Source organism: Melozone crissalis, unplaced genomic scaffold, assembly GCF_028551555.1.
Source record: "Melozone crissalis strain CALT ecotype California unplaced genomic scaffold, PUWL_Pcris_2 ptg000023l_1, whole genome shotgun sequence".
Taxonomy (NCBI): domain Eukaryota; kingdom Metazoa; phylum Chordata; class Aves; order Passeriformes; family Passerellidae; genus Melozone; species Melozone crissalis.
Genome location: NW_026535801.1, coordinates 36,209,167 through 36,221,211, shown reverse-complemented (window position 1 = coordinate 36,221,211; position 12,045 = coordinate 36,209,167). Strand labels below are relative to the sequence as shown.

The window sequence follows — 12,045 nt, the reverse complement described above, 5'->3', positions numbered from 1 at the left end:
TGCAGAGCATTAGCATCTGTTAATCCTTTTATACCTCAAGCCTTCACATGTTTGTCCAACTCTGCTTTTCATTGTGCCTTCATGTCTCTGGAATAGCCTCAAAATTCCAGATACAGCAAAATAACCCATGAGTGTATCCTGGCCCTGTGGTGCTGTTGGGGGGCTGTTTTAGAATTAAGATAATTCAGTGGTTTAAGTGTGTTTGCTGGGTCCCTAGGAGCAAAGTTTTACCCCACTTTGCAGGGATTTAGCCATTCAGATGTCGTTAATATCAAGCCATGCTGCTGAATCTACATGTTCTGTAAGGGAGTAACCTAGATTTGAGTCCCTTGCTTTGCAGCAGACATTTATTTCAGCACACAATAGAAAGGATGAAATGGAACTTGACTTTAGCCCTGAGTGTTACTGTGGCATGACAGAGGAGCAATGAGAGGCTGAGGAATACCTAGCAGAGATCTTTACACTAAAATTGGACCCTGGATTTTCTTCCACACCACATTTTAAAGCCTTTGTGGGTTAAAAATAGAATCCTGGAGTAGCCTGAATTGGAATGGGCCCACAAGGATCATGGAGCGAGAGCTGAGAGATCACCACAGAGCACTGCAGTCCATGGCAAAAAGGGCAAACTAGCTTAAGTGATGTGGGGTGAGGATGAGAGTCCAGCAAGGAGGCATTTTGGTGTTAGACCTGTCAGTTTTCTTCAAGAAAATATGCATTTTATAAACAGAATTGAATATCCACCAGTGAAAAGAAAAACTCAAAGAGAAGAAAAAATCAAAGAAAAGAAAAATTCAAAGAAAAGAAAAATTCAAAGAAGAGAAACAGCATTGGAAGTTGGCAAAGTTAGAGATTTCTTATTTATATTTTAATAGCTAACGAAATTACAGAAACAGTGGTTTCAGTGGGAGGGGATCAAATGCTCAGGCCATTGTCTCAGCACATGGCAGTCATGGTTTGAAGTCAGGGAAAATCAGCCAGCTCCAAATCTTCCCATGAAACTCAAACCCAGCAGAAAATGTCCCCAGGTCACCCTGCCCCTCTCACCTGTTTTTTGCCTTCTGCTGGGCCTGTTCTGCTGCCTGTGCCCCAAACCCACCCAGTGCCTCTCAGAGCATTCCTGCTGCTTGCAAGCAACATTTATACAGCTCAGTTCATCATCGGGGCTAGTGTGGTCCTCATTGCTGAATGCAAAAGATGAGCACTGTGGGGGAAAATTAAAGAGAAGGGGCTCTGGAAGTCACCTGTGGGTGAATGTGAGAGAGGTAAGGGCTGCACACCCACTCCTCAGTCCGTCACAGGCAAAGCCCTCCTTGTTCATGGGCTGGCAGGTGAGTTACCCAAACCCTGGGGTCAAAATCATCATCACAGTTCTCAAAATCATCATCACAGTTCTCAAAATCATCATCGCATTTCTGTGCTACCCCAGCCACTCGGGGGGTGCAGTGGGAGAGGCAGCAGCCACTCCTGCACAAGGAACCACAGCCACTCCTGCACTATTTGCAGTTGTAGGTCCATACTGCGGCTTTCAAAGTGTCATTTGAAGTTTTAGGAGCATCTAAACCTTCTCTGAGCAGGGTTAATTGTAGAAAACTACAGGAAGATTGCTGCCAGGACTTGCAGGCTAGCACTTAGCTATATTTGCTTGTGCAGGTTATCAGCAGCTGTCGGACAGGTCTACCTGTACAGACCGTCTGCTCTCCAACCAGCTCCCAGAATGGAATCACAGAATCACAGTATCACAGCTTCATTAAGGTCGGAAAAACCTCTAAGATGATTGAGTCCAACCTCTGGCCCAACACCACTTTTTCAGCTAGACCAGAGCACTGTGTGCCACATCCAGTCAATTCCTGAACACCTCCAGGGATGGTGACTCTACCACTTCCCTGGGAAGTCCATTCCAATGTTTAACAACCTTTTCAGTGAATAAATTGTTCTGATTTCCAGTCTGCACCTCCCCTGGCACAGCTTGAGGTTACATCCTTTTGTCATAAAACAACTCATAAAACACAAAATGACCAAAGCCTGACACTCACCAGGTTTCACATAATCAAATTTTACAAGTTTCAAAAGCAACTCAGCAATGACTGCAAATTGCTAAAGAATAAAGCAACAAATGATAAATTGATTGCCTGCTGGTTCTTTGTGCATTAATTTGTGTTATGGCTTTCCAATCTGAAATTGCTTGACTAGATTTTTTGCTGATTGTTTTTTATTTTTAGCTCAAATTGCAAAAGAAATGACTGTGGTAACCTGAATGCATCAAGTCTAATGAAGAATTGATCAATTGTCATATTGTAGGGTTTTTCTGAGCACTGGTTACTGGCCTATCTTCTCAGGATGAAAATTGCAGTTATTAGCCAATTACCAACTAAGAATGTAAAACTGAGTCTTGTTTTGATGACAGAAAGATGGAAGAAAACCTGAAATGCTGCCTGTCTGCCTTGTTTACCTGGGGAGGGAGATGCACAGATAACATTTTCAGTTGAATTATTCCCTAGCAAAAGAACTGAGATCTGGTTGCTTCCCCCTTCACTTCAGCAATGCTATTTTTTAAAGCATGTATTTCACTAAAAGGTGTAACTTTTTTTCATAATCCAAAAGCATGTTCTGGCTGTTATCAGGCAAGAAGGAGGTGGAAGAGTAGAATGAAAAGCTCAGCATGGAAATGGCTCCACAGAAATAAAAAATTGCTAGGATTCATCTCATCTGGTGAGAAGAAACTGTACTGCATTGTCAGTGTCTGAGGAGCAGAGTGGTTCCCATTGAGAATACTCCATCTGGCAATCTGATTTCCCTTTATTTTCTTTCTAAAGAACAGAAAGTGCCAGTGCTATACCTCCTGTAAGAAACACCATGTAGACCATGGTGGAAGAAATCCTCATCCCATTCCAGCCCATCCCTGCACGGGAAACCCTCCCACAGCCCCATCAGCCACTGAGGGACAGGGCTCATTTCTGCTCATTTCCTCTCTTCTGAGGACACAGGCACGTATTTAAGACAGCAGAAGCTTTAAAACACACAAACCTACACTGTGATCAAAGTTAATTCAGTGTAAATGAGAAGAAATCAGTAGGTTTGCCTTCTGCACGGCTGATCCTGATCAGAGCACAGCTGCCAATAATGTGCACCATATGGGGCAGCAATTGTCTCCTGTTTGTTCCTGTGCCTCCCTAATCCCCTGTGAACATGCAGATCTGTACCTACAGATCTGGCTGCATGGCCACAGAAAGGTGTTGGGCTTTACATATATATAATTATGGAGATGGTTATGGTAATTACATCCTAAAAGGTTGCGCAGGTAGCAGCTGTAAATGTGGTGAAGACTCAGCTGATACCAGCTAAGCTGCATTTCCTTTTGCATCAAAAAGCAGCTTATAGCTGAAGGCCTTATAAGTTTCTGAAACCTTACTATTTTTATTGATGGTCCTACTACTTCTGGTAAATAAGCAGAGATCTGTGTGGAGCAACCAAAGCAGAGATGACCCTAAACAAAACAAAAAAAAGGAAATTCAGTGCCTGTTAGGACTGAGAATTAAATTCAACCAAATACATTTATCTGGGGCTTTTTGTATATAGGAATTGAAGGCCTTGCTGTTTCATGGTGTGAATAGGCAGTACCAGACCTCTGCCAGGTGCTAGAGACACAACCAGGTGTGTGAGATTCCCTGGAATTCCATCATGGCCCACGGAAAATGCTGGCTGGAACTGATACAATCCTGTTTCCATGGGAGGAAGGCACTGATTTCTTTTAGGTTTGAAGATACCATGACTATATGTACCCAATCAGTGCTTTTCAAAAGCTGAAGAAACAAACAGTGGGGATTGCTGATAAATTTGGATTTTAGAAATCTATTAGGCTTAATGTCGCAATTCCACGGTTGGGAGTACACAGCTTTATCTTATCACAGTGGCCAGGCAGACTACTGGCTATTTCTAGCTCATGACCTTTTATTTCAATATTTTTTAAATCCATCCAGAGTGCTATAATGCATGAGAAGAACATTTTGCATCCACAGCAGGAGCTGCTATGTGCTATGAGCCTGTTTCATATCAACTCTCTCACAGTTTCACACAGCCCACAAAGGGATGGAGGACAGGGTCAAAGAAAACCTAAATTTTAGCGGAGAGATCCTTCCAGGTTAGTGCAGCAGCTGGGAAGTGGAGCATGTCTGTGTGCATTACTGCAGCACTGTAACAAATAAAACCTTGCTCCAAAGGCAAGAGGGAACCCAGCCATTCATCCTAAATGTCAGAGCCCTGACAGAAAAGCCCATTATAAACACGTGAGGAGCTAAAGCACTGTTGTGCCAGTGAATGGGATGAATAACAGCAATGAATAATAGCAAAACAATAGCAGGAAAAATTGCCTGGTCACTCTGCATCCAACAGGAGCTGAATCACACCCAGGACACACAGCAGACCTGGAATTTGGCAGCGCTGAGCTGCCTGCACTCAGAGTGCCCTTATCTGCTCACCAGCCTCTGCTGGAAGCACTGACAGCAAGGGAGTGCTGACACTTTACCCAGCATAATATCACCAACATCCAGCACTGCAGGGAGGAAGTGCAGGAAAATGTGGCCAAATGCAGCATTATCCGTGGGGGCAGTCTGGAAAAATGTGTGGCTCGTGAATGGTAATTAGCCAGTGTCATAGCTGAGGTGTAGAAACACCTCCAGCTCTCCATGGAAATCAAATTTCCATCTGAATAGAGCCCAGTGGCTTCTAAAATCAAAACCTGTGAGCTTGTTTTTGTGTTTTTGTTGCTTCTATTTAGGAAAGCTAAATTTGTGACTGTATGCTCAGCTGAGATTAGGAGGTGAGAAAGACCCTTTTCCTTTGATTTCACTTTTTCATTCTGAGGGATGAGAGCAAAATAGACCAATCAATAACAATAATTATAATTTTCTTTTTATTGATTTTTATTGAGAAGCCCTTAAAGGCATCATGATTAACTTAGAGATAACTTAAGGAAATTTATGAGGCTTTGAATTCTGTTGTGATACAGCAATAGTAAGTGATTTCTATATTCAGATTCTCAGCCTTCCTGGCTTTAGGACTGAGCCAGAATGAGTGAGGAGGAGATTTGGCCAAACATAATAGAGCTATTGACACAATTTGGCTTTGCTGTTTTTTCTAAATGGCACATTTATTAAATGAGGCTGCATTTTGTAAAGAAGGTGCACTGACTTCACCTGGCCTGTACAACTGCCCATTGCTTTTTATCCATGTGACATTTCCTGTCCTTTTTGTGTCCCCCACATTATCCATGAGCAATTTCCACACTGATGAGAGATGCCAGACAGTGATTCTTGGAGATTGAAGCATTTTAAAGAAAAACAATTCTGCTGGACACTTCTTGCCTCATTTACTTCAGTTGGCCACACATGCATAGTCCCTGAAAATAAAAACTTCCTTCATCTGCTGTATTTATAGAACACTGAAGAAGGTGTTGTCCTTCCCATCTGCTGTGACAGTTCTCCAAAATCCACAGTAACCTTCCAGGGAGATACCCAGATTTTGCTCCCACTCTCTACAGGGACCTCTTGTTTTCACCTATTTGATCAGCCCATCCTGGCCCCACACAAAATTCTTCTCTGCCTGTCCCTGCATCCTCCTGTGAGAGCTGTGTGCAGCTCATTATTCTGCAAATTATTCAGGGGATACACAAACCAGAAGAATATCTCACATAATCAATTCCTCCTTTCTAAACCACCAGTTAAAAATAGAAATGCAAGGCAAGATAAGAGATAGGAGCGTGAATAAATAATTGTTTGCTCTGGAACTGAGTGCTGGCCCTTGGTTTGTCAATAGTTTATTGCTTTGCTCCACAGCAGACCAGGATGACAAGTGACCTTGTTCCCAGACAAATGAAATTCAGATGCATTATAAAGCAACACCTTCAGATTGTAGGGTTTTTGTTTTGGTTTTTATTTTTTTCTCAGATCTGCCTGTTATTCAGTACAAATAGCATGTCATATTCTTTTCAGCAGGTGCTCAGCCTCTTGCCTCTTCCTGGGTCAAAATTTCTATAATTACATTCATTTTGCACAATGGCTCATTTATCTCTATCAATTTTGCCTTGTGAATGCTTTGTGACTTGTTCAAGACCTGGCCATTACGAGTGTGTGGTGTTTGTACAATGGGCTCCCTTATCATTTCAGTTCAGTAGGAGGTTCCTGTGCTTCTGAAATCTCTGAAAATAGCTTTATTTATTAGCTACCAAGGTTTTTAATACAGTTATTATGTTTTATCCACCAGAGGGGCACTCATGGTTCAAGCATTTTAATGTAGTGATCGCGGTCACATTCACAACAAATTTCTGCCTCTGAATATCATTAAGAATGAAAATTTTTGTCATCAGCAGGCAGAATAATTGAAGCAAAAATCTTTAAAGTATTGGTGAAATAAGGGCAGGAACTTTTATCTTTAATAAACTGTCAGGTGTTCCTTAGCTACAAATATCTACTAATAGATGTTTGTTCACCTGGAACATCTATTAATAAAGAAAAAAGAAAAATTTTAATTGTTTTCAGATGGGTTGGCTTCTACTGAAATTTATTTTGAACACATCCATTAAGAGCCTGGAAAGAATTTCCCTTTCCCAACATCTGCCTTTCCTTCTCTACACAAACTCTCTTTCAATGTGTGGTAAATGACAATTTGGGGAAGAGATGGCACTGACATGCTGAAATCTTAAGAAACTCTTACGTGAGCTTTTCTACATCACTGAAATCCAGCCCCTGAGCGTGGAAGTGGCTGGTGATTAAAATGTTTCCTTCTGTTTCTAAAACAGAAATATAAGAAAGGGAACAACAACACATCCTTTGTCTGCAATTAATTTGGAGTTATGGTTTATCAGCCTCAGCATTTCAGAGTTTTCCAAATGAAAATACTTCATAATTTTCCCATCAAGAGAAAGTCAAACACAACAGAAAAGATTCTGTTCCACTGTGGACTGTAAGAAACAAAAAGCAGAAATGTGAAAATCTGCCATGCCACAGAGGGAGGGACCTCAAAAATTTACTGTATGTCATACAAGCGTCAAAAACACAAGAACTCATACATTATTTGAAATACATATTTTTTTAAATGTATGTATGCTTACATACATAAGCCTACATGTATTTTTGGGGCAAACTCCAGATTGAGTTCCCACAATATGGGAGGTGATGGCAAGAAGGAAATCTGCATGTGGGGACCCATCATTCCTGGTCACAGAGCAATCACAGCTCATCACCAAATGCTGCTCTTGGTTAGCATTGCCTGCATCAGTCCCTGGCTTTGCAATCACCCTCCACACAAAAGTTATTTTACAATTTGCCAGCCATTTCCCAAGGCTTTAGAATGCCCTTTAGATATATTGTGTGGCTTTGCCCAAAGCAAACATGCCCCTCAGGCTTGTGGACTATATTTCTTGCAGGGTTTCTTGGCTGCCATCACCTATTGATATTATTTGATTTGCAGCCGCTATTCAAAGCAAACAAACAAAATCTCACAACTTCTTAAACCTTCCTCCACCTAAGCCACTGATATTTGCTGGGAGCAGGAGGGACAGTAAAGCTCTATTACACTTGTACTCATCTGTCTTTAGAAATGAAAGCAAAGATTTAGCAAGTTATTTCCTTATGATTTTTCAGCCTGCCACTCTTAAGTTTCCTGGGTTTATCTCTGATATGGCTGATGCTGCTTCTTCCCATGGCCATGAGCAGGAGGGACAGACCTCAGCAAAAATACCCAAAGCAGCATTTTTCTCACCAATACCTCTGTCCAAAAAGTGTGCAGGGACTCAGCTGTTTGCAGAGCATCCAGCTTGAAACAGCAGTGGGTGTTTCAGGTGTTAAATGTGTGGGCAGGGAGGGTATCCCAAAGCAGGGAGTCTCCCAAAGTGATGATGCCCTATGTTCACCTTTTCAGAGTCATGTTTGGCACAGAAAGGGCTTCCAGGCTGTCCCCAGGACCTGCTGTCACAAATATCTCCTCCAGTTGTGGTCACATCAATGTTTCCTTTAGCTGAGAGCCAAACCCCTGCCCACAGCAGCACATTCAGTTCAGATCTCCACCTCCTGCTCATTTTCCATGGGATATTTCTGGATGCTTCTGCCTTCTGCAGGAGGCTCTCCTCTCTCCAGAGCGCCCACAGGCTGCCCCTCCTTTCCCACACATTAACAGATGACTCTCAACACCCAGGCATTAACAGCAGCATTCCTGATGGCTTTGATGGAGACAGGCTTTTCCCCAAGGAACCTGCTCCATCACACCACCAGAGTTACTCAAATGTCATTTTCACTTAGCAGATACAGCAGGCATTATTATCTGTTTGCTTTCAGTGTCAAAAGGAGATACTCAGTGTCTCTTTGCCACAACTTTCTGACACAAAATTGTTAAGTAAAAAAAAAAAAATAAAAGCTTTTGAATCTCTAGTAAGGCAAACAAATGTTTATGTCTCAGCAACAGCTCCTTGCTATATTGAGTTGGTGGTAGTTCAAGAAGCAGCTCTTTGCAGGAGACTAAAGCACCAGGTACACCCAGCGTTTAATTCCAACAGCTCTGGATAGAGAGCCACAAAATCTCACTGCAGAATGAGTCATAATGACCAGTTCCCTAAAAAAGCCAGCTTTTTCTTTTTTTTTTTTTTTTTCATGAGCCCCTTTAATACAATAGTAGGAGTAGTGCTGGATTAAATTAAATTTGTTCTCTTAATAAAAGAAATATTTCCTTTTTAAGACAACCTAGTCTGCATAGCCCAGAGCAGCACTGGTTCCATACTAGACATGAATGTGGGCATGAAGGGGACAGCTGGGATGTTGAGCACTTCATGGCTGTCCATAAGCTTGACACCTGCACCTGAATTTAAAAATAATAGGAAAGTTTCATCTGATTTGAATGTAGCTGCAGCAGCCTCAAGGTACAAGTGGGCATCTCTCAGATGAAGAACCAGCAGGGCTCAGCTGTGCCTTCTTGTTGTCTTCTTTTAAATAACATTTTTATAATAAATTCTGATTACACTGATGCCTTTATTCATTTATTTCTGCAGGAAAGCCAGTGGTAATTAACTCGCACCACAGCCTGCAATTTGCTTGTTAAAGTTTGCAATCACCCTGTCACGGGGCCATGATAAGCACCATTTTACAAGGGGAACTCGGTAATAGAGGGTTTGTTTTGCTCATGGCTCATGGCTGCAGAACCTGGGTGAGGCTTTTTGTGCCACCAGGGTCTGCTCTGTGTCAGGCAGGGGACAGAACCCGTCAGGCTGGCTCCAGGGCAGTGACAGCAGATCAATTTGCCATCCTGCCCCTCAGTGACAGCCTGCCAGCACAGCTGAACCCAGGCACAGGTACACAAACTCACTCTGGCAGTGAACTCAGGGCAAAACACACCTTCAGAGGTGGCTGTTTGAGACAGGGCCCCTTTGGGACCAAACACATGGCTTTTTGTCCCAAATGCTGTTAAATTTTCTGTAGGAACGCTCCTCTCCTGAGGGACCTTGGAGGTGCCCCCCATGTCCCTCCCTGGCCTCTGCCAGGCCCATCTGCAGTGTTCATCTCCTCTGTTGATGATCTCACAAAGCCTTTTCTAAACTACTGCAAACAAAACCATGCAAGGGATGAAAAATAATTAGCCATGTGTCAGTGTCTGATATATTTGCATTGTTTAGACAGAGTAGTTAATCACTGGTTAGACCACAACATGTGGTGTGAATTTGGATTATAGCTAATACATATCAAGCAAAAGGCTATTAGTTACATCTAAAGGCACTATTTGATATTATTATTATTGAGAAACTGAATGCAATTAATTACATTACAATGTCCTTGCAAGATTCCTGTGGCAAAGAGCTGTTTGCTTTTAGATTCTTTTTCCTTTTGTTCAGACAGGAGCCAATTCAGGCAAGCAAAAGGCATCAGGAGCCAAGATTCTGTCCCCATTAACACTCCTGAAGCCTTGAGTGGTACTGGAGGGGTCAGCAAGGGTCTGCATTTTTTCAAGGGGTTTTAAATATAGGGTAAACTTTTCATTTTTGCAAAATAGTTGGTCTGCTGAAATGTCACCTCTTCCCTTGGGCTGGGAATTAGCAAAGGACAGTGTCCATGTGGTCTCCAGAAAGGACTTCTGAGAGAAGGAATTTGATCCCATATTTAATTAGAGGTGCAATATTTCCAAATGTTCCCTCTCTGAAATGTCTCTTACCTATAGGAAAGAAAAGCTTAGGGCACTTCTTTTTTATTTAAAAAGGCAATTGTATTAATTCAGCAGAATTTTGCATTGGAATTGCAATGGCTTTGACAGTTTAGCTCTCTGAAAATTGCAATAAAGCCTTCGTTACGCTACATTTTGTCCCCATTTGTCTTGTGTACCATTGCCTTGCCTTTGGCACAATCAAAATAATCTTTAAAAATACTGCCATAAATGGATTGACTTTGACCTTCTGAGTATCTTGTCAATAAAATAAAAATGATAAATGTGTTTCAGAGTGCCACTGGCACAATATTAAAGCAGAGTTACAATCTGAAAAGTGACATTTGAAAAATTAAGTTGTGGGGAGGGGTCTTATTCTCTGCCAGCAGTGCCACATAAATAAGCTCTATTTACAGTGAAAAGAGGTGATTTTGCTAACTGCCAGTTTGTGCAATTCCTGTGATGTGGCCTCTGCCTCTTACATCATCATTAGCAATTAAAGATTACTGCAGCAAGGAATTAGCTGAGCCTTCCACTGCTGGGGCACAGAGCAGAGCAGCTCCACCTCAGTCCCCTCCTGCACCCACTCTGCAGTGCTGGCGTGGGGAAAAGGGACCTGGCCTCATCAGGGAATGGCTCAGACAACCAAGAAATGGCCATTTTTGCTCAGCTCTTTGGAGATAAACAACTTCTAACAGAATCACCACAAGGCCTCTTTTTATTAGGTGAGAAGAAAAGAATTCAATATTCTGTAAAAGTCAAGAAATGTATGAAAATAAACAGGGCAGGCGAGTAAACAAACACACGTCAAGGGGCAGCAGGTTTGATTCAGAGTTTGAGATGCACACACGCAAGCCCTGATGTGCTTGGCTTTATGCCAAGCTCAAGTGAGTCTGACCTGCGGCTTCAATATTTGCAAGCCTAACATGAGCTGATTTCTCAAAACCCTTTGCTGGTGTTTTTATACCATTTCTTGTTTTTTTTTTTGTCTTTTCAACATTTCTTGTTCTCAATCTTCTCAGCACATATTTAAAAGCATGTGAAGAGCACTTTGTACTTGAGCATCAATTTATATCATGATTAAATTGTTCACGCGTGTAGTAAATGAAATTAAAACCCCACGTACTTTCAAAGGTCACAAGGCTTTGGAACCTCAAAACACTTGATTTCTGAGGAGGAGACACTCAGATGTTAATCCCTAAAATTAGGCTGAAAACACGTTAAAAGGTGAAGGGGTTTGGTCCTGATTCAGATATGAGGAAAATGTAGATAACTAAGATCTTTATGTTACTAAGCTTCCACCTTTACATATTTAAATCTGGATTTGTTTCCCTTGAAAATTATCCCAATCCTAAAACAAATCAGAACATAAAAGGATATAGGATAGTCTTGGTTGGAAAAGACAGGTGTCTGCTAAGAAAGGAAGGAGCCTTCCTTCAAGTGGAAAATGTAAACCTCCAAATTATTATAAGTTTGAAATTAAGGGACACAGGCAAATATATAGAATAGGAGTAACAGTTCTTTACTAGGAAAATTAAAAATACAAATGCAATAGTACAAATAAAAAAAAAACAACCAAAAACAGTGACAGAGTCAGAACAGGAGTTGACCCCCTGTGTGCCAGGGCGGTGTCCCAGCCCCATCCCATGGGGGCTCAGCCCTCCTGCAGTGCCAGCTGTGGCTCTGCTGCAGCAGGGATCCTGCACAAGGGGGGAGTTTTCCTCTGCAGCTCCAGGGCTGCTGGAGATGGGCCTGGGCTCCCTCTGGCAATGCAGGGCAGCAGAAAGCTGCTCCTCTGGGAATGCAGTGGGCAAAGGCTGCTGGGGTGCCCAAAACCTCAGGTTATATCCAAGTAGAAATTCTTGGTTC

The 12,045-nt window shown here is 42.1% G+C and overlaps 1 protein-coding gene across 1 annotated transcript in view; it reads left to right on the top strand.

Moving 5' to 3' along the window:
* LOC128938258 (von Willebrand factor D and EGF domain-containing protein-like) overlaps window positions 1-12,045 on the top strand; it is a 171,944-nt gene that overhangs the window by 26,948 nt on the left and 132,951 nt on the right. The window lies entirely within an intron of this gene.